Here is a 24,729-nt window from a genome sequence, read left to right on the forward strand (position 1 = left end):
CGTACCAGTCTCTAGCATCATCTCTCAAGGAAAATGGGAATAGCCTTAGTCTGATTTGTTCATCTCTCACCCCATTAAGCTTCACCGTGTTACTGATCTGAATAAACTTAGTAAGATGCTTGTTGGGATCTTCATTGGCCTTCCCCGCAAAAGCATTAGCCTCAGCCATATTAAGCAATCCTGGCTTGAGCTCAAAATGATTGGCATCGATCCCATCGTTGCCAATTGGTGGGTTCTCTACCTCTACCTCTCTGTAGGCGTACATGTTTTGCACTGGCACTGTGGCTTGTTGTTCCTCTTTTTCTTTCAGCTGTTTCACCACATCTGCAAGTTGTAATTGGAGTTGTTGGACTACCGGATCTGGATGTGGTACATTGTTCTCTTCGTTGTCTGCCATTGTTACTGCAACAGGAGCAGGCAGTTCTCCCTTAAGAGGCGAAAGTGATCGCCTTTGGTTGAGCCTTCTCTGAGCGTTTCTCCTTCGGTTGGATGCTTCGATCTCAAGATCGAATAACTCTAATGGTTTCCCCTTAGAGCGAGTGAGCATACAACCTGAAAAGAAAAACACAAAAGTGAGAATAACTCAAAAAGAAAAAAAGAAAAATAAAGCAAGTAAAATCTAGATTAGTAATCTTAATTTTTATCACGATATTAGGCTATAGTAACACAAAATTGTCCCCGGCAACGGCGCCAAAAACTTGACTCAACTTATTTTTAACACAAGTATACCCGCAAGTGTACGGGGGCTAATGTAGCAAATAATAAGCAAAGAGTATCGTATCCACAGAGACAATGAGTGTCAACCTAATTACCACGAACCAACCTCAACTACTATCTAGATGAATCAGAATTTTGGTTTTTCTAAATCTATTTAAAAGCAAGGTAAAAACAATTAAAAACAACTAGAGAACTAAAAGCAAATAAGAAAACGGATGTAGATCAAAGATGAGAAGGGTAGAATCCTACGGGATCGATAACAACTATTCTATGCTCAACTAACTTCCTAACTATGCCAACAAAGGGTCTCAAGGGTTATTAAGCTATCACTAAGGTAAAACTATATCTTTTCTCAAAGCATATAATTTGTAGATTGCTACCTAAAACCGAAATCTCCTTCCTAGAACTAAGGCAACAACTCCTAATAGCTCCTAAGATACTTAGCTTCATTCAAACGCTCAAATCTCTCGATTATATTGGCAAAGACGTCAATTTCTTCTCTTTCAAATTAAACTACTCACTTCTCAGTTCTTGTAGTAAAATCCACATGCATTTATAAGGTGATCAGTCAAATAAATGTATAAGCACAGAAGAAATCAAAATAACCACATGAGCCAAGGCGTAGAAAAAGGAAATCAATTAAACATAAGAATCATTGTATCTCCCCCGTAGAACTCTACGAAGGATTTAACTACTCATGTTCATCACAAAAGTCAAAGAAATATTCAAAGAAATAATCAAAAACATTGTTTGAACAAGAATAAAACTAAAAGTAGAAACTCCTAGAATTGGATTGGGCGGATTGGAGGTCTCGTCTTCAATCTTGCGATGAATACTCGTCCTCTCCTCGTTCTTCTCTTCTTTCTAGATGAAAAAGTGGTATTTTTGGGGTAGGAGGCGTGTATGTTGTGTTTGGAGGCGTTTCCTAGGCATATATATACCTAGGGTTGACTTTGGGCCCGAAATAAGCTGTCCGACGAAGCTGGCGGGTCGCCAGGTTGGGTGTGCGTCGAAGCTGGCGAGTCGCCAGCTGTTTACGGCGTTTTTTTCGTGTTGTGCTGGCGGGTCGCCAGGTTCGTTTGCATGCGAACCTGGCGGGTCGCCAGCTATGTCACTGCTCTGCGCAGTCTTGGTAAAATGACCATAACTTCTTCTACCGAACTCCGATTGAGACGTTTAAGATATCCACGCGAAGCTCTTTTAAAGACGAAGAGAGTGGTATGCATTACATGCGAATCGGACTTCAAAATCTCCAGAAACGCTGTCTCGAACATTGAGTATCTGCGCATCCACATATTTTGTACAATTTTCTACACATTCTTCACAAAATGGTCAAAATACCAACATAATAGAGAAGTAGCTATAACCATGTCTCAAAGTACACAATATATGATCAAAACCAAGTAAAACTACCCTCTAAAGTCATGTAAAATCCAAGTGAATCAACAACTCAGAAAACAAATCTTAAAATTAAAAAAATCAAAATCATACAATAGATGTCAATAGACATCAAAATCAAATATCAACAACGGGTCTTGTTAGGTTTAGATTTTTTAGCTTGATTGAGAATTGAGATGCATTTTCAGCCACTCATTCACAATTTTCACGCAATGTCAACTTCTCAAACATCATGTCAACTAGGGGGCATAATTGTCATTTTCGCGATGTTAACTACGGAGACATTATGTCAACTACGATGTCAACAACAAATGTTATTTATGGGAACCACGATGTCAACAACAAATGTTATTTATGTCAACTATTATGTCAACAACAACATTTTACAAATAATTAATGTCAACAACGAATATTTTCATGTCAACGACCTATATTATTTATGTCAACAACAACGTTTTACATATAATTCATGTCAACAACAATGTTTTACATATAATTCATGTCGTTGAAGCCGGATTTGACTGCAGAACAATACGACAACGATCCAAGGGCTTTTGCTGCGAAGTCCACTATACGCTCCCTCACAGCTGCTTTAGACTTGTTAAATGGCACATTTCCATAAAATAGCACCTGTTTTAATTTTCAATCAATCAATCAATCTCAAGTGCAGTTAGCATGTTATGCAGCATTGCAATCTTCAACTAGTTATTCGAGCTTTATACTACACAACTGCACTTGACAAAAAAGAACCACACACAAGATTTCATGAATTATAAGATCAAGAACTGATGTAGGAGATGGAGATTCACAATGTACCTGATGGTGGAAAAAAGGCTTCCAATACATGGAATGTTGATGAAGAGTTGATCTTATTAGCTATATGCAGAGCCTTAGAAGTTGCAAATGAATTATCATGGTAACTGCAATCCAATCAGATTCATCTCTCAAATTATGCAAATTGCATAAGCAAATAATCATAAATTGGAATAACAAATCCTACAACATAATGGGAAAATATGTAAACAAACTGAAACAGATAATGTCAACTAGCATATCTTAATTGATCCACACCAGCACCAGCATCTCAGACATCATATCATGGACTCTCAACCCTATCCATAACATCTTTCTCCAACAACAAACACCACAGCAGAGGCTGTTCAGACAGGGGAGGTTGCATTTTGCATACAACTATTTTGTATATCAACAAAATGTCATCAAAGAGTATAGCTACATAGAATATTTAACAGGTAACATACATCAGACATCCTATCATGGACTCTCAACACTATCCATAACCCCTTCCTCCACCAACAAACACCACGGCAGGGGTTGTTCAGACAGGGGAGGGTTCATTTTGCATAAAACTATTTTGTATATCAACAAAATGTCAACAGAGAGTATAGCTACATAGAATATTTAACAGATAACATACATCATGCCAACAGATTTGCATTTATGTCAACAGAACATCAATTTAAATATCAACAGTGCATTTATGTCAACAGAGTATAATTCACCAACATAACACAAAAAAATCATGTTAATGAAACAAAATATCATCAAAGAGTATAGCTACAGAGTATAATTCACCAACATAACACAAAATTTGATAGGTAACATACATCATGTCAACAGATTTGCATTTATGTCAACCGAGTATAATTCACCAACACAACACAAAAAAATCATGTTAATGAAAATCAAACCAACTTACCTCCGCCATTCGTCGTCGTCGACTCGGAATAAGATGAAGAATCCATCAGATAACACTTAGGTGTTGATTATGAAGTGAAATCGAAGCTAAAGATGAAAAAGCAAAAAAATAAAAATTGATTAGGATGAAATTTGACTGGGCATCAACAAATAAAACATAAAAACAGAATCAAAGTAGATAAAATCGACCTAAAAACTTCAGATTCAACACCGAAATCCGTCGATTTGTCTTCTGATTTTCGAAAATTGATATCCTTAGTAATCGTCGAATCAGATATCGTTCAAATCGTTGAAATCGTCTGCGTTCTAATTTTTGAGTCAATTGAATCAGAAATCGTTTCAATCAATTGAATCAGAGATCTCACGAAATCGCAATTGAAAGCTGAAGAACTTCAAAATCGGTAAAATCGACCGAAAAACTTCAAAATCAACATAGAAATCCATCGAACTGGTCGTCTGTTTTTTGAAAATTGAATCGCAAATCAGATATCGTTGAAATCGCCTGAGTCTAATTTTCGAATCAATTGAATCATAAATCGTTAAATTAGATTCAATCAGTGATCCGATGGAAATCGCAAAATCTCACAAGAATCGCCAATATCAGGTAATATGCTGAAGAACCCTAGATTAAAAACGCGAAAAGACGGTTTTACCCTTTCATGTTAAATTAATCTAAAAATATTTATTATGTGGCAAAATCTGGACCACTCATTTAATAAAAATGAGTGGCTGATATTGCATCTCATTTCTCAATTAGCATAAATAATCTCAATTGATCACAATCCTATATATATATATATATGTTTGTGTTAAAATGACAAGACCTCTTAAAGTAATATCATACCACCATTCCTAGCCAATCATTTGTACACAAGGACGAATAATTAGCATGTGGCAATTATAAAAAATGCTCAAGGGTAAACTTTTAAGGGCTGCAATATCCAATACGCTAGACTGCAATTTTTCCCGACTGCAATATTCAATATGCTAGACTGCAATTGTAACGTCCCGACTTTTTCTATCTTTTAATTTCACTAGAAAAGACTTGGTTTGTTTAACCCGGCTATCGTGTTTGTTTTCTTTTGTTGAATAAAGAAAATATTTGGATGATCAAGACAATTACGTTTTGTGGAAATGACGAGTATAATGTTATGGGTTGTCTCTTGGTTGAAGAAACATATTTCATTGTGATTGGTACCTATCAAATAAAAATGCATGTTTATGATCGTTGTTCCATCGAGCAAAATAGGGAGAATACGTTTTATAGTACTTGGAATAACACCAATTTACTACGAGATAAATAATAATTTGTCTAAACGAAAGAATCGAACAAAATAAATATATGAGCTTGGGCAAATCCAAGTAGTAAAAAAATAAATAAATGAATAAATCAAAGTCCAATATCATTTTTTTTACTAAGAGTGTTGGGCCATCCTAATTTTCTTTTCTTTGACCAACTTGAGCCAAACTCTTCAAATAACATGTTGAGCCCAATTACTTCATATGATTTCTTTTTGCAAGCCCAAGCTTTTTCCTTTCCAGAAATGAGGCGCCAACTCCTGCAACTCTCAATCTGCCATTGTGATCTTCCATCTTCCATTTTACAACCAAAGGTCACACAAGTTAAATACATCAGATTCTTCACTTCTCTCCTTCCCTAAGGACACATATATCATGCACTCTCACATTTCATCATAATCTTGCAAAGAACAAAGAGGAGAATTAGAGTTTTGTTACCAGCCAATTCAAGAATTTTCTGCTAGGGAGGAAGTTCTCCAACCGTTTCATTCAATTCCATCGATTTCACCGTTTAACAACCAAAGGTAAACTACATCCCATCCTTCGTTCAACTCCCATCTTTTGCATATGTAGCACAATATGTAATTCATGACATTAACCAAAACTGCCCAAACTCAAATCAATAATCTACAACTCGAATTTAAGAATCGAACTTTAGTAAGAACTTACCTTTAATCGAAGATCGGGGCTGCCAAGCGGCGGCAGTAGCGCGAACCGGCGGAGGTGTCTGACCAAGGACGGCGCTGCAGCGAATCTCGTCGCATAGCAGACACGGTGGCGGTGTCTGCTCAATGGCAGCGGCCAACGAACAGCAGCGGCTGAACAGCGAGCCGAACCAGTTAGGGCAGCGGCGAGGACTGCTCGGAACAGAGATAACAGCGACGGTGATGGCTGCTCGGTACAACTGCTGCGTCGGTGGCAGTGATGGAGGACTGGAGCAGCGGCAGCTCTGGCTGCGTTCTGGCAGACTGCACCCCACCCGCGGTGACAATCAAGTGCTGGAGAAGAGAACGGCGTGAAGTGATCGACCGGCGACGTCGACACCTGACCCGGTTTCTCCGATTGAGGCAGCGAGAGAGATGTGAGAAGGGAGTGAAATTTGATTTTGGATGTGAGCCCTTGAATTGATTTTGGTACTTTGTTGAGAGAGAAGATAGCCGACGGGAATGGGAGTGTATTTGAATCTTTGATCCCCAAATCTTAATTCTTTTCTTCTTTTATTAAATCCTCATTTCTTGAAATGGTTTTCTTTTTCTTGTTTTACTTTTGGGTCAAGTACTTAAATGAGTGAGCTACATTAGGTCTTTTGTTTCAGATTTGTTGTGGGCCAGAGTAGTGATTTTCTTGAATTTGCCCTAATGGGATATAAAAGAGCTTGGCTAAATTTATTTTCTTTTACTTTGGAAATTTCGTTTTATTGTTTTATTTCGTTGATTGGGTTTTCACGTGAGAAAGAGAGCTCTTCATTTTAATTAGTTCCCAAATGCTCTGCGAAGAGGATGAAGAAGTACGGGATTGTCGATACAAGTTTGAAGATACAAGCAGCCGACCAGCATCGCCAGCGACGCCTCGGGCGGCCGAAAATAATCGAAATTTATGAAGCCCAGGGAAGAACGAGGATTCATTAACTCAAACGATTTAATTATAATTTCAAGATTTCAACAGAATTTCTAAAGAAGAGCGAGAATAAGCGAACCTTAGGATGCATGCATTCTAAATGTTTATTTTCTCGAGATTGATGTGTACTTTAATTGCTTTTTTCAAAAAGGTTGTTGGCATGCTCGTTAAGGTCGGATTGAGAAGTTTGTTTAAGGATAATACTAAGCTGTTGAGGTGGGCTCTATTACTTTAACTCTTTTATTTTCAATGATACGAATATGGTGATATAAGGGTAGTTTAAATGTTATGTCTTGCCGTATTTTCTGTTTTAAATTGCCTATCTGATTGTCTACTAGGATAATGTCCTACTAGACTTTGATGGTTAACGAATTCGGGTCTAACTAGGGTCTAAGTCCTACTTAGGCTAGTGCACTGATGGGGATCGTGAGCCGTCTTTTGGGTCGGTCGGTCCAGTGATCGAGTTTGTGCCCACATTCTCGTTTCACATGATGGTTCAGATAAGGTATATGATGGAGGATGATGATGATGTTTGTCTACGCAGACACCTTTTACGATGGAAATGATTTTAGTGTTTCTCGGCATTTTAAAGTAAAACCCGAGTTTCACTCAACGATGGCTTGACATAACTTTATTGATGAAAATATTTTGGCATGAGTTCACTGAGTACACCAAGTACTCAGCCCTGCATATGTTTTTCCTATGTGCAGGTTGAGACGTGATGAGGACGGAGAATGTTGAGCATTAGGAAGCGGGCCGTACTCAATAAATGTTTCGACTACTATTGTGTTTTCATACAACATAGTAGTTAACTCTCAAATGCTTCCACTACTTTAATTTTAAACTCTTATGTTTCCTTGGATTGTTATACTATTTTCATACAGACTTTGTTGTTTCGTGAATTCAGACTATGTTTTGGTATTAAAGCTTCATCTTTTGATGCATATGTCATACCCTTTGATCGTTTCCCCTTTCTTCCCTGCTTCTTAAATCCCCTATTAGTCGCGATCCACCGTGCTTTCTATCCTTAGGAAGTGCGGTCGTGACAGCAATATATAGATTGCAGTGTAACGTTTATACTATTGCAGTCTAGCGTTTATAATATTGCAGTCTAGCGTGGTGTCACAGTGTCACTTTAAGTGGTGTTGTAATTTTAACGCACCCCTATATATATATATATATTATATAGGGTTTTCATCTACCAAAAGAAGTCCCTAAGTATAGAAATACATACCATATATGGACCGTCAGATTTGGAGATTAATGGCCTTGATCTGGAATGACTTCTTGTTTTTGTTTGGTCATAATAAGACGGATTTGTGTCATGTGAGGGGTAAATTAGGAATCAAAAAAATAAAAAACCGTCGTTCCTTTTTTTGAGTGCGGATTAATTGGGAGTCATTACTCCACCCTTTTTTCAACGAAAACTCCTCCACTTTCCCTCAATCTTCTTCTTCTTCCACAAAATCAAGAAAAACCCTACCTCCACACAAATCGAGTACTCCACAAAAACCCTCATCCTAATTTACGATTCTGAAATCGATGAGGTGGACACAAAAACCCTACCTCATCTAATTGATCGATTTCAAACCTCAACTTTACAAACACGATAATTCGAGCATCTTCTTCCACTATGGTGGACACAAGATCGTCTAGAACCGCGACACATGACGGAAAAGGTTAGTAAGTTTTTGTATACAAGTTGATTGTAACTCAACTCAAATCTAACCCAATTTTCACTTCAATTGGTTGTCTGTAACCTAGTGTATCAACGAATTACTGAGAATAATAAGGCACCGCCAAAACCTAAAGACCAGAAAGGTCATGTCTGTGTTATTATGAAAGAATGAAGTTTTAATTCTTTTTGGGCACTCTGTTTTTTTGTTCGTGGGTTTTTTTCATAATCAATAATTCTTTTTGAGCACTCTGTTTTTTAGTATGCCATGTTGTTGTCATGACCTCGGTATGCATTTAGCATGACATATTATTATTATCACTCATTTTTTTGCTTGATTCTTTGTTAGTTTTTGCAAAGTTGTAAGTATGACTTATTTCTGGTGTTACTATGACATGATTTCTGGTTCTTGAAAACAAAAATGAGTTATCCAGGTTGTGGACATTGTAAATTCTTGGTGTCTGTGATGTGGTAATATAAATGTCATGTTTGAGTAAGATATGCATTTGAATCATGTAATATCTGTAAAAAATATTACTTAGTTGCAAACTTGAGAAACTATAATGCTTATTCCACTATGATTCTAGAAACTGATGACCTCCAGTTTGTATACCATCTAAGAATAATGTCATATTTGTGTAGGATATGTGCCAGTAAATCCAAATAAGACACTGGAATGTTTAACTCATAGGTTTCCCAGTTTAATGTAACTGATGTAATTTTGATTACTTTTAAACACAACAACTGTAAAGGGTATAAATATTTGCACTTCAAGCATTATTGCACACCTTCTATTCATCTGTGTCTGCTTTACTATATTTTTAACTCATAGGTTTCCCAGTTTAATGTAACTGATGTAATTTTGATTACTTTTAAACACAACAACTGTAAAGGGTATAAATATTTGCACTTCAAGCATTATTGCATATCTTTTATTCATCTGTGTCTGCTTTACTATATTTTTTAGTTTTATGTCATCATGCCGGAAGTGAAAGTTATAACGAATACTATGTGCAAGTATTATATCATTGGAAAACTAATTAATTTTTCCTCTAAATGTGTAGTTGTAAACATGACTCCACTGTCATTAAACAAGGCAAATGAACTAATTATAAGAAAAATTAAGAGTCAAGGTGTTTATTTTCTTAGACACCTTGAAGTCTACATGGGTGAAAAGAGGCTCAATGGAATTGTAGACTATCGACTAAAAACAAAGGTGTGCTTCAGTATTTAAGAGCTAAATACAATCATGTGTTGATGGTGACAAGAAATAATCATAGTGCATTATTGAATAAAGAGGCGGCATCCAAACATTATGGAGAGGAGAGTAAGAAAACAAAGATCAGCGTAGAAAAGATGGTAGCAAACTACATATCTTAATCAATGGTTATGTCATACCTAAAACTACTGAAACTTTTTTGTTCATTTCTTTATAGATCACCACTATTTAATTTAAACGATGTTTAGACCTTGTAATTCTCGTTTTTTGGATCATGTTTTATATAGTCAGCTGGATATAATTGTTACTATATATTAGTTTATCTGTGTACTAGTAATCTAGCTGATGCTGCAATTTACCAATTAGTGAAAGAATAGATCTATCAAAGCTTTTCGTCTGTACAATTATTCTACTGGTATTGACAAATTTAAAGATTAACCATAATATGACCAAAAAATACAACAACAATGACCCAAACAACACCTAATCTTTTCTCCATCTAACGATATTAATATGACTGAAAGTTGCACTTAAAATGACCTAAACTTAGCCTTTTGAATAAAAAATTAGTCATTTGAGTAAAACTGCACTTACAATGATCTTGTAATGCTTTCCTCTTGTTTCTTGTAGACGAAATACCATGTGATGATAATTACTTAATATATTGGGTCATAATAAATGAATATTTGGGCCATAGCATTGTACGGTTAATTTGTGTCATAATAAACCAACATTCGAGTCTTGACATAAAACTACTGAATACCAGAATACTCATACAATTCTGATCGAAATGTTCGTATCAAACAAACTGAAGTAAAATACACGATTATTCTCATGTTTTTGACATATTAAAAAAACCAAATATTAATACAACCGAAGAATACACAAACAATAACCCAAACATCATCTATTCTTTTGGGTCATACTAAACAAATATTTGGGTAGGGAAGCTTATGGGTAAATTGGGTCATAACAATCCACTATTCGAGTCATGACATAAAACTACTGAGTAGCAGAATTCCTCATACAAATTTGAACGAACTGACTAATTTCAAACAACCTGACATTGCAAATAAAATGGAGTTCAAAAAGAACTTAAACTGACGTTACTTCAAAAAAGAGAATACATGGTGTCAAACTTCAGAATTTCTTCTAGACCACCATTGTTCTTTCTTTTTGAATTTGACGCAATTCCTTGAATCGTGGTGACCCCACTCCTGAAATTTCTTGCATTGACGCAAAGTCTTGCTCTTAAACTTCAAAGCCTTCTCCGTTCTTGATGGGATTCTACTACCAGATCTCTTCGTGCTGACGACTTTCGGTGAAAGGATATTAACAAATCGAATAGTCTGGCAACTAATTAATCACAAATAACAAATCTTCATGGAAAAAAGTATAATGGAAGATTGATGGTACATCGGCTGAAGAAGATGAAGATACTAAGGAGATGAAGTTGAGGAATATTAACTCATAATTCACGCATATGATTTGTTAGTGGAAAGAGGAATAGCAAGATTATAGGAGTTTCCATAACAATCGAGATGTAGCTAATGACATTAGTAACCTTATTGGATTTTTAGTGAATAAAATAATAAGATTTAGGAAATTAATTGAGCCATTAGATCTTTTAATCTCAAAATGATCTCGCCAAATCCTAAGGACCACATTTGGCCTGTATTTCTTTATTTAAAATGACAATACTCTTAAAATGACACTGTGACACCATGCTAGACTGCAATATTATAAACGTTAGACTGCAATATCCAATACACTAGACTGCAATCTATAGATTGCAGTCCAGCGTATTAGATATTGCAGGCGAGAAAAATTGCAGTCTTGCGTAATGGATATTGCAGTCCGCGAAAATTTACCCTTGAGCAATTTTTATGATTGCCACATGGCAGCTGATTATTCATCCATATGTACAAATGATTGGCTATGATTGGTGGTATGGTGTTACCTTAAGGGGTGTTGTCATTTTATCACTACCTTAAGGTAGTGATAAAATGCAAACTTATATATTGTACAAACTCAAAACTCCTCAACACAGCTTCAACACAGTTTCAATACAATATCAGTAAGGTGTAAAATTTCAAGATTTTAATGTCAACACAATATCACACAGCATCAATTATTAACTACCGTTGAAATTATGTTGACATTTTCCTGTTGATGTTTTTTTTTGATCTGTTGATATTTTTCAATGGTCCAGATCATAGCTTTGAGTTTGTACAATATTTAGAGTTTTCATTTGACCACATCCCTATATATATATATATATATATATGCACCTATCATTTGTGTATTAACAACAAAGAAGTAAAGAATCAAGAAAATAAGTAGAGAAACAAAGGTCATTAAAGAATGGCGGCAGAGGCAGTAGAAAAGAAACTCTACAACGCTGCATCAAAAGGAGATGTAACAACACTTGTGCATCAACTTGAAGACAATCCATGGACAAGCATCCGTGGAGTCTTATTTCCATGCTCAAGAAATCTTCTACACGTAGCAGCAATGCATGGACAAGCATCCGTTGTTGAACAAGTGCTTAGCCTTGATCCACAGCTAGCACGTAGTTCAGACTCTGAAAAATCATCGCCTCTCCACATTGCAGCAGCAGGAGGGCACATTGAGATTGCCTCGAAATTGCTGTCAACAGCCCCAGAGATGTGTTGGCGGTGTGACGATCAAGGCATGAATCCTGTTCATGTTGCAGCTATGAATGGGCATGTTGAGACTCTTGAACATCTCCTTCTAGAAAGTTATTTGCCCGCGATGGAGAGACTGCATCGCGGGCAGACTGTACTGCATCTGTGTGTGAAACATGCTCAGATTAGAGTTGAAGGTTTTGGTGGAGAAGTTGGGAGAGCTTGTGTGTGCAAAGGATGATGATGGGGAGACACTATTGCATTTGGCTGTTAGGTGCAATCAACTTGAGGTGATTATACACCTACACTTTTCTTTTATTCTCTTCATTATTTGAAATACTCCATATGTTATTCTTTTTTGAGATACTTGGTTTAGATTGACTTTTGAAACTAGATTTAACTTTAATGTTCCATTAAATATCTCATATTTGATCGATGTGAGTTTTAAAAATTATTTGACTTTATGAAGGAATGTTAGTGGAATATTGACCGTATTTTTATATAGTACTCCTTCCGTCCCTGAAAATTTGTCACTTATTTTATTTTTCTTCCGTCCCTGAAAATTAGTCACCTTTCACTTTTAACATTTTTGGTAGTGGACCCCACATTCTACTAACTCATTCCCCCTCACATTTTATTTTAAAACTAATATATAAAAATAGGATCCACTTGCCACTAACTTTTTCAATCCACTTTCTATTACATTTCTTAAAACTCGTGTCGGGTCAAATGGTGACGAATTTTGGGGGACGGAGGGAGTATTAGTTTTATAAAAGTTGTAACTAGAATGAGTTTGTAAGTAGAATGAGTTAGTGAAATATGTGATTCAATGTGACATTTTTTGGGAATTGTCCAAATAAATAAATTAGTATTTCATAATATCTCAATATTTTGATTCATACTTTCACAGTCGGTTATAATATATAAACAAATTTCAGACTGTACGATACTTGGTGGAAAACAAAACCCTGACGCATCAAACAAAAAACAGCATGGGCAAAACAACCCTCGAAATCTTGAAGGAGAGTCCTCCAACCAGCGTCAACTACTTAGGGATGAAAAGGCTCTTAATAGATCAATCAGAGCTTTCATTTATGGAAGTGATCCCGGAGATGAGCAACACCATAATGGTGGTGGTAGTCCTGATTGCGACAATGGCCTTCCAGTCGGCCATCAGCCCCGCGAAAGGAGTATGGGCCGAAGACGACAACAAGTCCTCTCACAAAGCCGGAAAGGCTGTGATTGCATCCGCACATCCCAAAATATACATTCACATGATACGCCCAACATGACGGCCTTCATGTGTTCCGTTGCCGAGATGTATCTCTTCACCATCAGGATCCATCTGGCCAATTACACATATTCCCTCATATTGGTGTCCATGGTCGCCATGGGTGCGGCGCTGCATGCTATCATGTACACCTTCTTGTCGTCGATGTATTCGACCACTCCAGATGAGCTTTTGCAATCCACAGGAAGCAATATTGTGGAGGTGGTGATGTTGATGTTGTCCATATTTGGACCGGTGCCTATGTGTGTTGTTGGTGTAAGGCATTTGTATCGTTCGTGGCTCGTTAAGAAGATTCGGCAGCTTGATCTTGCTGCTGATGCTTTCCCATGGCGTGTTTTCTATTGGATTTTTCAGCACTTGGAGACGAGGGGGATTTTGAGAGCCGTTCGTTAGATTACAAATAGATGATATCATTATAATGATTAATGAGATAAAATATACCCCCTCCGTTCCCCAATATATATCCCGCTTTGACCTAGCATGATTTTTAAGAAGTAACATAAATAAAAGTGGCTTGAAAAACTCATAGTATGTGAGTCCTACTTTTATACTCCATATTAGTATTACTATACTATAATGTGAGATGAAATGAGACAATTAATAAGGGACATACCAAAAAGGAAAACTAGGACACATAATGGAGGACGGAGGGAGTATCAATTTCTTTTAGGGTTCGTTCGCTACATTGAATTAGAATTGAATTTGAAGGAACTGAATTATAATTTAATTCTAAATTCTTTGTTCGGTAAAAATGTTATAAGTAAGTGATATGAAGTGTGTGCACAACGTGTGTATTTGCATGCAATGTTTGTGTGTGCGTGTGTGTGGTGTAGGTAGTGTGTGTGAATGAGCCTGATTTTATAATTACTATTTGGAATTCAAATATATATATTATCTACTTTTAAAAAAAGAATTCAAATATTTTACGGTACCAAACATTGCGTTTGAATGCATAATCAATTAAATAAGAAAGAGGTTAAAGTAAAATAAAAAATGAGAACCGTCATATTAGAGTGAAAAAGATTTTGCAAAAATAGAATGAGCTAGTTATATATGGACATATCAGTTTCTATTTTTATTAATTAAACGAATGGAGTATGACTAATTAGTCAAACTGATACAAATGTTGAAGACAAATTGACGGTTACCTCAAATTGATTGCACCTCACTGCAAAATGTAATAATGTCTCCCCATCCTCATCAATTGCATTTGCAAGATCCTTTCCCAACTTGTCCACCAGAACATTCAACGCTATAAGCTGACCATGTCTGACGCACAAGTGCAACACAGTCTCTCTAAGATGCAATCTCTCCATAGCCGGCAAATGACTCACTTGAAGGAGTCGTTCCATGATCTCAACATGCCCTTTCATGGCAGCGATATGAACCGGGTTCATATCATGGAAGTCTCGCCACCAGCAAGCCTCAGGGGCCTCGGATTGAGCTTTAACTAACCCCTTGACACATCCCTAAACTATCATTTATGAATAAAAAAAAGCTTCTTGTCTTAGATATGCGAATAACACTGTACTATATATACTTGATATGAATGAAGTAGCTCCTTGTTTTTCATACTAGTATTTTATTGGATCATACTTAATTGTTAAGAATAACACTTTACTCTACTTGAGATTTTTTTCTAACACTTATCGTTGAATATATACAGATGTATGTAGTTGCCTTTATTCACTAAAAAAACACTTACTCCATCCGTTTGACATGAGTATGTATTCTTTCATTTTTAATTCGCCTTATAAAACTATGCACTTTCTAATTTTGAAAACTATTTTCTCTTTAATGAGATGAAACTCATTCTCAACTAACAATATTTTATTATTTTTTCTTTCTATCTCTCTGTTATTTACCAATTATGTATTAAAATCTCGTGTCCAATCAAACATACATACTTTTATGAGTCCGAAAAAGTAATTTTGAAGGAAAAAAAAATTGAGAAGCAATTACTTGCGGTAGATTTTTTTTTAAAAAATAACAATAATTTAGAATACGAAAGAAAACGGTCAAAATTAACGATAATAGTGTAATAATATTGTTATTAAAACTATTACCGTTAGTTGTGAATAACTATTGCATCTCACAAATATTATTAGCTTTATAATAATACGTGTGACGAAATGTGCCAGCGTTGTGGAAAAGTTTAGTTAAACGTACTATAAACAATAAACAGTTCTTAAAGATGGTAATCGAGAGAGGCGATATTAATCATCTTGCTAGGCATAAGAACACAGAGAGAATTGGGAGTAGAAGATCGTTTATTTTTCTATGATATATTTTCAAAGTTTACAACCTCTAATTATATAGGGAAGATTGATTCCTATCTATGGAAAGATGCCTCAATCAATTACAATATTCTCTACATAATTTTAGTCAATCAATTATCCCCACAATCTTCTCACAATCTTCTCTTTCTTTTGCAGATATCTCGGTTGATATCTTTTGACACTCCCCCTCAAGTTGAGCGACGGTATCTCCGATACTCAACTTGTCAAGTATTTCCTTGAAGACTTTTGGATGGACTGCTTTGGTCAGAATGTCTGCAAGTTGTTCTTCAGATCGAACAAATGGGAACTCTATGATTCATCCTTCAAGTTTCTCTTTGATGAAGTGACGATCAACTTCGACATGTTTGGTTCGATCATGCTGCACCGGGTTCTCTGGGATACTGATTGCTGCCTTATTGTCACAGAGTAGTTGACTTTTCCTTGTAGGTGGAAAGCCAATCTCTGTCAACAACCTTCGTAGCCATATTATCTCCATCAGTCCACTTTTGATCCCTCGGAACTCTGCCTCTGCACTGGATAGAGCTACAACCTTTTGCATCTTACTCCTCCAAGTAACTAAGTTCCCTCCAACAAAGGTGAAGTATCCTCCAGTGCACTTTCTGTCAACATGATTACTTGCCCAGTCTACATCTGTATATATCCATCGATCTCCAAATCATCTCCTTTTGCTAGGAACACTCCATAGCCCACAGTTCCCTTCAGATATCTTACAATCCTCAAAGCAGCTTCCATATGATGGATTTGAGGTCGATGCATGAACTGACTGACTACGCCTACCGCATACGAGATGTCCGGTCTAGTATGTGAGAGGTAGATGAGTTTCCCCACTAATCGTTGATATCTTTCCCGATCTGTCGTGTCAGCTCCTTTTTCAATCTTCAGTCCGTAGCAGGGAATCATAGGGGTTTCTGCAAGCTTGCAGTCTAACAATCCAGTTTCTACAAGTAGGTCCAGAACATACTTTTTCTGTCTCAAGAATATTCCGTGCCTAGATCGCAACACCTCGATGCCAAGGAAGTACTTCAGTGCTCCTAAATCTTTCATCTCGAATTCTTTGAATAAGTTCTCCCTTAGGCGTTGGATTTCCTCAGTATCGTCTCCAGTGATAATCATGTCATCCACATAAATAATCAGACACGTCACTTTTCCATCTCTCCTTTTTGTGAAGAGAGTGTGGTCTGAATGGCTTTGTATAAACCCATGTTTGAACATTGCTTGACAAAACCTTCCAAACCAGATTCTCGGAGACTGCTTCAACCCATACAATGTTTTCCTGAGTCGACATACTTGCCCTGTTCCAAACTCCCTAGAACATCTGGGAGGGACTTCCATGTACACTTCTTTATTCTTCTCCAATTCACCATGGAGAAATGCATTGGTGACGTCGAATTGATGTAAAGGCCATTCCTTGCATGCTGCCACAGAGAGCAAGGTTCGAACAGTAACCAATTTGGCAACTGGGGAGAAGGTATCCTCATAATCTACTCCGTACACCTGTGTAAATCCTTTGGCCACAAGTCTCGCCTTGTATCTCTCGATTGACCCATCTGCACGCCTCTTGATGGTGAATATCCATCTACACCCAACAGGCTTCTTCCCTTTCGGTAATGTACACTTCTCCCATGTCCCATTTTTATTGAGGGCGTTTATTTCTTTCTTCATGGCATCTCTCCAATGTTTATGTTTTGATGCCTCCTCGAACGACTGTGGAATCTCTTCTTCTTCATACAGGGCAGCTTTAAATGCACAGGCCATTTCAGTAAGGTGCCCTTGTGTAATGTTCGCCACTGCATATCTGGCTTTTCTCCCTTTCCAGACTGGTGAGTACCTCGGGGGGGGGGGGGGGGGGGGGGGGTTTCCCCTTGTACTTCTGTGTGGCAATTCATATGGTTGACCAGTATCTCCATCTCCACCACTTGTTTGACAGTCTGCTCCATTATTCCTGTCCACATTAGTATTCTCTGATGGTACATTATCCACATTTGTACTATTTACCTCAGGATTCGAAGAAGGGGTTGATGATTGAGCAATGTCACTTAACTCCACGTTCTGTTCAGTGGGATTTGATGGCCCGACGGTACCACTGTTTTCCTCTGTTGGACCGACTTCTGTGACAGAGATTGACTCCGATTCCCCCCCTGACTGGCTTCTCCCCTGACTAGGTATAGGAAGCCAATTTAGTAGGTCACTGTTAGGATCATTATTCGGATGACTCTAGAGTTCACCACGGTTCAAGAACCGCCGGTTCAAGTTCGAAAAAGTGCCGAACCTGAACCGGCCCGCCTAGATTCTGGCGGTTCCGGTTCTTGAACCGGTTCGGACACGGTTCAACGCCGGTTCAAGACCGGCGGTTTCCAGACGGTTCCGGGCCGGTTCCGGTTTGGACCGCCGGTTCAAGTTTGTTTTTTTAATTCTTTTTTTAATTTTTTTTGAATTTATTCATTTATAGTACTTATTACAAATTACACCTTGTAGTTTTAGTCTTTTACTATCGAATAAATAAATAAAACGAGAATGACAATTGGCAAATAGAGTAGAAGTCGACATTGGAGTTGGACAATTGGAATTTTATTGATACAATTATACAAATTTGAACGATATGTCGATATTACAAATACAAATATTGAAAATTGAAATTACAAAAGAGTCAAAAGACTTAATATATAACATAATACATGCTTGTTAGCTTGTATAAAAATTTAAATAAAAAAACTTGAAGTAAAAAATAATAAATTATAAATGTAAATAGATAGTATATATATATACTTTTAGTCGGCGAATGAGATGTTTCTAGATAACTAAATTGAGGATACCTTTAGTAATTCAACCTTAATTGTTGAGTTTAATTTAACCATCAACAATCATGGTAGAATTGTCAAAAGTCTCCCGGATTTAGTCTTATAGAGAAGTCTTCTTCACCGATTAGAGTATATACAAATACAATTATATAATTGTATTTGTATATACAAATACAATTATATAATTGTATTTGTATATTTTAAAGTTGAAACAATTGAAAAAAAAAAGCCTGCCGGAACCGGCAAACCGCCGGTTATGGTTCTTCATTTCTTGAGATCCTGAACCGGCCCGTCGGAACCGCCGAACCTTATACAGTTCCGAACCGTCACCGCGGTTCCGATTCACGGTTCCGAACCGCCGGTGACGGTTCCGGGCCGGTTCGGTTTGGTGACCTCTAGCTGACTCTCCCGCTGACTACTAGATTGGCCATAGAAGTATTCCCCGTCAACAAAGTCACAATTCATGGTGGTGTGTATGTGACCAGTGGTCGGATCATAGCACCGATAGCCTTTTTGACTCTTTCCATAGCCTAAGAAGACGCATTTAAGGGCACAAGAAGAAAATTTGGTACGTTCATGTTTAGGAATATGGACGAAGACTGAGCAACCGAAAACTCTGGGCCCAAGGAAATATGATGAGGGTAGTTCAAAATGGTTGGAAAAAATGTCTAATGGAGTTTTGAAGTTTAGGATTCCAATGGGTAGGCGATTCATAAGGTAGACTGTTGTGGCTATAGCTTCGGGCAAAAAAGATCTCGGTATTTTAGACTCGATTAAGAGGGCTCTTGTAATTTCAAGGATGTATCGATTTTTCCTTTCGGCTACCCCATTCTGTTCTGGAGTATAAGCACACGAAGTCTGATGAACTAAACCATTTTCCCGAAAGAATTCTTGCATTTTCCCAATTACAAATTCCCCACCATTATCTGTTCTAAGGATTTAAATTTTTTGGTTATACTGGGTTTGAATAAGAGCATAAAATTCAGTGAACTTCACAAAAACATCGGATTTATTTTTTAAGAAATATACCCAAGTCATACGAGAATAATCATCCACAAATAACAGAAAATAACGAAATCCCTGACTCCCAGTAACTGGTGCAGGACCCTACACATCAGAATGAATCAAAGCAAAATGATTTTTCATTCTAGTATTGTTCAACTTAAAAGAGTGTCTATGGCTTTTGACCAACAAACAAGTTTCACAATGAAAGGAATGTATAGAAGAAACTAAATTAGGATAAAGTAGACGAAGATATCGTACAGATGGGTGTCCTAACCGTCGATGCCAAAGCCAAGTGACAAGTCGTATTCTAAGCTTTAGTTACTGGTCAGTATGTCGTGAAACGCATGTATTATCTGCAAAACAGTTGCTCAAGTGTGCAGGATTAAGGGATCCAAGTCAGTAGGAGACGATTCAGGCGACGCAAGTGAAAAGAGCGCTAGAAGGGTGCAATACTGACCAGGATGCATACCAGAGAAAAGGCTCGAGATGGAGAAGAAGGATAGCTGGGATGATCATTAACAAGGGCAGAAAAGTCAAATCGTGAAGGAAGTCTACCCTAAAAGCAAGGGAAAGCCTCCCTATAAAAGAAGCCACTTGGGGAGAGAAGAGGGTTCTAGTTCTCAGTTCGCAAGCTCTCGGTTCTCATACACACTTAGTAGAATTCTCTCTAGAAGATCAGTCCTTTAGCATTATCCAATCTCTCGTTCTTCTCCACAGCTATGGTCACTTGACGACCAAGAGTCTGCCGGAGATTCATCATTCTACCGTTCCAGCCAGTTTGCCATAGTAGTATAGCAGTATCATCGCCCAGAGTGGCAAAACAATCGTTATTTTGCTTTCTAATTTAATCTTTACCTGTTTTCGTCGTTGGATTTGTTGCAAACATTTATCGTTGTTGCCTTTTGAAGTACTTTGTGAAGATCCAAACGTTTAAGTTATGAAGTTTCTATTTCGTATGTCGCTTTGGTTCGAGTTTGCTTCATTCTGCCTAGGAAAGTTAGATCTAGTCGTTGCTTTTAATTTCTAAGTGTTTTCTATCTGGAGTTGTTGATCTAAGGTTGTAGTTATGTTTCAGTCTAATTTTCGTGCATGAGTCTTTTGTTCTGCATTGTAATCACCACCTTGCATGTTAGTCAGTAGAGGTAAACTGCAGTTCCGTCGTTCATTTTAAGTTTGAGCATTTTAATCAATGGATCTTGAGTTTGAAGTTATGGATCTGAGTTTAGTCATGGAGTTTGTGTTCATATGATTTCTGTTAATACTTGGTGAAGAAGAAAACGTCAAAATCAACTTTTGTCTTGGACCACTTTTACTTTTTTAGTTACTTTTGCTTTTGTCTCCTACTTTTCAGTTGTACCTTCCAGACCCGTCAGAAAGCCAACCAACCACAAGATATGCCTTGTGTTCTAAATTTCCTCTTTTAGTAACTGTCTACTTTTCACATGCCTCTGAGATACCGTGTCCCCTATTTCCACGAACACAACCACGTGCCTGTTATTTTCACGCCTACTAGTCAGTAGAGTACCATCTTTATTTCTCGCCTAGGTAAAATCCCAACCCAAAGCGTGGTAGCTAACCAAAAACACCCAGGAATGTCACCACAGTTATCCGAACGTGTCCCTCCTTGTGGGATTCGACCCTTACCTCCATTATACTAACTAGTAGAAGTGGCTTGAGGAAATTTATTTGATACCAGGTTCCGGTTGTCGTGCCAACGACTCAGCTAGGTCGGGAATCTTATCTTGATCAGTTGAATACACTCTTGCAATTAAACACTCGACCGAAAACCTGCACTTTCAAAATGGCGCCGTTGCCGGGGATGGATGGCGTTCATACCTGTTATTGTGTGTGAGCTTTTTGGTGTATATACTGTTTATAATTTTCCTTTTCTTTTTATTTTCAGTTTATGAGAAGTAGCTTGGCTCCTGGTGTAACGACCCGCCCATCTAGGGTATAATAAATGCGGCGATCGTTAACTAGGCGGACTTAAATGTATCAAAGATCATAGGCTAGGGTTCTATTTAAAAAGGGGTTTAACCAAAGCATTTAATGAACAATTAAGTAGGAGAAAAATTATGCCTTAGCAATGAAATCCAACAAAAGGCTATCACCAAATATGCTCCAAAAATAGCAAAAATTCCAAAGTAATCTCATCTGTTTTGTATCTAACATATTCCCACGAAACAAAAGAGTTTATACCCAACCAAAAGATCACAAGTTTTCATAATATAGCGGAAGCGATCAAGAGAGAAGTGAAGCTATGTATGGAGACACAACGACACTTAAAGTTCCAACAGATCATGTTATTATTTCCTACTCAACACCGCCGCCCGCTCGCCACCGCTCAACCTGCACATAGGGAAAACACATGCAGGGCTGAGTATTTATAATCATACTCAGTGGACTCATTGCCGAAAACAGTTTTATCAACAGTAGTAATTATCATGTCATTTTCAAGTGTCCATCGGGGTTTTAACTTTAGAAAGACCCGAGGCACCAAAATATATTCTTTATCAAATATCACGGTCGCGCAACCATTTTTTTCACATCGACGTTTACCATATCCTCATTCTACATGACAAGGAATGCGGCCGCAATCCAGGTCACTAGACCGGCCGACCCGTACGCCAGCACTCGGTCTAACATTGGTGTACACTAACCCAAGTAGAGTTTGCGGCTCTACAAGGATCCGAATTCGATTAAATCAATAGTGGCATAGCCACGAGGGATAGGCACGACAAAACAAATCAAGGCATGATAACACATATCTCATTCTCATCAATATCAGTTTAGGACAATGTCCTTATTTTAAAAGAAAACCCACCTTGTCGGCTTAGCTTGATAGTATTCTCTTCTCCTCGTTTATCACGCTGAGAGCGCGAAGTATCACCTTTATATTAGGCGTATCATAAATCAGTTTCAATCATTGATCTCAAATCATGCATGTTCCCATGTTTCCCTTTTTTCCCATCGATAAATCTTTAATATCATCATCCAAAAACAAGGTATGATTAGCATATTATTTTTATTCGAGTAACAACTCCAAATTCACCATTAAATCGTGTCACGCATGAGTGCTCTACCACACACATCACACGCACACACCGCACACATGCACACGTTTCCCACACACACTTATATGCATCCCATTATTCACCGATTAAATTTCCCATTCACTCGATCTATATGCATGTGGACTCAAGAACACCGATTCATCGGTAGAAGAAGAGGAGATCAATAATTAAAGTACCTTTTCCAAAAGAACGAACCGTAGAAACAAGTTATAGCCTTGATTCTTCAATAAAATCTTGAACTTCAACTTGGATTCTTCTCAATTGATGAAGAATTCTTGAAGAAAAGTAGAAGAAATCTTGGAGAGAGTGGGGAGAGAGTGAGAGACGGTTTTTGGTAGAGGGAGGCGTGATTTCCTTGTGCTAGGGTTTTGATTTTCTCTTCTCTTATTTATAGAGGTTAGGATATACTCCCATAATTGAATAAATCAAGATTTGGAGAAGATTTGGTGGAGGAAGTGGCGTTGGAACCGTTGAGAATATAGGGGATTTCGAAATTTAGGCTTAAATAATTAGCCTATGATTTAATTTGGATATTTTACGGAGTAGAATAAAATATCACGGAGCAAGAAAAATAATAATATTCTCCCCCATTTAAATGGAAAGTGGCGTGAAATTCAATTTCTCAAAAGGGATTTATTATTAATCCTAATTAAATTAGGATATGGTAAGATCTCCTTAGATTTGGCAAGATATGGTAAGATATTCTAGCATTTTTATATTTATTCGTGGAATAGAATAAATAAGAGATCAAATAAATAAATAATCCCTTCTCCCACAATATATGAGATTTTTGAAAATCTCATAGAAAATCAAAGTGGTGTTTCGAAAATTCCAAGGTGGAATTAAAGTATAATCGGACTTTGGATTTAATTTGGATAATTATCCCAAACAAATAATTAAATCCACGAAAAATAGGATTCCTTCTCCAATAATAATGATGGCCGGAAATTCCACACATTTAAATAATGCTCCTATTAAATTCTCACTCATCCCTTAGGAAAATAATTCCCCACAATTATATTACCCCGCATCAAATATTCCCACCAAATCAATCATTTCTTCACTTCCTCTTCTTTTTCTCAACGCATTGACCTTTCAACCGCCACGTCACATTTTCCACATCTTTGACTATTCAATAGCCACGTCAACATTTCAACAAGTTGACTATTCAACTCAATCTCAACTCTCATACGCAATTAGGTCATAAAGACACCATGTAATTAATCACTCATCAATTAATTCACATATCATAGCATTTAAGGCATTTAATGCAAAAATTTTATAACCCGTAAATTAGGGTTTGAAAAAGTGGGGCGTTACATTCCACCACCCTTAAAAGAAATTTCGTCCCGAAATTTGGTACCTCATGGAAAAAGTTCCGGGTACAGTTCCATCATCTTGTCTTCGAGCTCCCACGTGGCTTCTTCATATTCGTGGTTCCTCCATAATACTTTCACGCTAGCAATGGATTTATTTCTCAAATTCTGAACCTTTCGGTCCAAGATCATTTGGGGTCTCTCTTCGTAGCTCAAGTCGGAATTCAACGCGACTTCTTCGTAGTGAATCACGTGCTTCGGATCGAACACATATTTTCGCAACTGTGATACGTGAAAGACGTTGTGCACGTTTCCAAGACTTGGTGGTAGCGCCAATCGATAGGCTACGGGTCCTATTCCTTCTAGAATTTCGTAAGGCCCAATAAAACGTGGTTTCAATTTTCCTTTAACACCAAAACGTGTTATCCCTTTCGACGGGGACACTTTAAGAAAAACCTTATCAACGACTTGAAATTGTAAGTCAGTTTGTCGGACGTCAGCGTATGACTTTTGTCTGTCCTGGGCTTCCTTTATTCTCACACGAATTTGTCGAACGACTTCAACCATCTCTTCGACCGCATCAGGTCCTAGCACCCGTCGCTCTCCAACTTCATCCCAGTAGAGTGGCGATCTACATTTTCTTCCATATAAGGCTT

General features: G+C 37.4%; 2 pseudogenes; both read left to right on the forward strand.

The window, feature by feature from the left end:
* Window positions 1-12,005: 12,005 nt before the first annotated feature.
* Window positions 12,006-13,973, forward strand: LOC148932209 (uncharacterized; annotated as a pseudogene).
* A 1,801-nt stretch (window positions 13,974-15,774) lies between these two features.
* LOC148932210 (uncharacterized) lies at window positions 15,775-16,807 on the forward strand (annotated as a pseudogene).
* The last annotated feature ends 7,922 nt before the right edge of the window (window positions 16,808-24,729 follow it).

The sequence above is a fragment of the Salvia hispanica genome, chromosome 2, assembly GCF_029641045.1.
Source record: "Salvia hispanica isolate PSC_SH4W2 chromosome 2, Shi_PSC_v1, whole genome shotgun sequence".
Classification (NCBI taxonomy): Eukaryota; Viridiplantae; Streptophyta; class Magnoliopsida; order Lamiales; family Lamiaceae; genus Salvia; species Salvia hispanica.